Source organism: Pseudomyrmex gracilis, unplaced genomic scaffold, assembly GCF_002006095.1.
Source record: "Pseudomyrmex gracilis isolate BER0280 unplaced genomic scaffold, ASM200609v1 scaffold_520, whole genome shotgun sequence".
NCBI classification, from domain to species: domain Eukaryota; kingdom Metazoa; phylum Arthropoda; class Insecta; order Hymenoptera; family Formicidae; genus Pseudomyrmex; species Pseudomyrmex gracilis.
Window position 1 is genome coordinate 20,571 of NW_018021104.1, and position 1,053 is coordinate 21,623.

Genomic DNA, 1,053 nt, shown 5'->3' on the forward strand with positions numbered 1-1,053 from the left:
GGGACATCCTGTATATATACAAGTTATCATCAAAAACCCTGAACTACTTTGTAGATATTATTTATATATATATATAAATCAGTCCAAGAATGTGTCCATTTCCTGCTTTCAAGAGATGGCGGTAGGGCGGTAGAAGCGCAAACGAAAGAAAAGAAAGAAAATTGTAATATCTGATGAGAGAGAGAGAGAGAGAGAGAGAAGAGAGAGAGAAGAGAGAGAGAGAGAGAGAGAGAGAGAGAGAGAGAGAGAGAGAGTAAGCGAGCGAGTGAGCGAGCGACGATCAAACGAGCGAGTGAGTGAGTGAGTTGCTGAGTCAGAGAGAGAGAGAGAGAGAGAGAGTGAGAGAGAGAAAAAGAGAAAGAGCGCAACGAGAGCAATTGCGAACATCATTTGATTGAAAAGAATCAAGAAATGACAACCGTGAGTACAAACAAAATATGTACGTACGCATAACCACATATTATATGTATTAGGCTAGTATTAAACTTGTCGTGCCACAAAGATAAATATGACTTGATCAAAGTGTTCTCTTTGAAACAACGTTGAACCGCATTCAGGAAGCTTCTCATTAATTAAACACAAAATACCGTATTCTGGGGGGGGGGATTATCCTAAAATAATATATCAATCTTACAATTGTGTGCAATCGAAANGTGTAAGGTATATATATAATGCACACATACTGGAACTACTAGCAATGTTGATAAGAAACTCGACAAGCATGAAAGCAGACAGATATGATTGCGAACTGTTTGGTCTTCCATTATCAATGGTTTTTGGCATCTCCGGCACTAAACTTATTAAAGCGGCCTTGAAACAGCGGCCTATCAACTGAAAAATGCCCATTTGAATACATAAAGTGATGAATTTATACAATAAAAAAAAAAATAAACGATAAAGAAATTAATTTGTGGCTCACCTTGACGTAGTCATTCATTTAAAAGAGCGACTTGTCCAGATAGTAAATATAATTGAAGGCGCGTATGGACAAAAGTTAACAAAGATATAGCAATAAAACAGAATGGTGCAGCACAGGCGCGCATAAATGCCCAC

At 37.8% G+C, this 1,053-nt stretch overlaps 1 long non-coding RNA gene across 1 annotated transcript; it reads right to left on the reverse strand.

Annotated features, from left to right (window-relative positions):
• Positions 1-778: 778 nt before the first annotated feature.
• On the reverse strand, positions 779-1,047 carry LOC109860967. Its single transcript, XR_002250905.1, has 2 exons — positions 920-1,047; positions 779-831 (listed from the first exon to the last, which is right to left on the reverse strand). It is a non-coding gene; the product is annotated as an uncharacterized LOC109860967 (long non-coding RNA).
• Between the last annotated feature and the right edge of the window lie 6 nt (positions 1,048-1,053).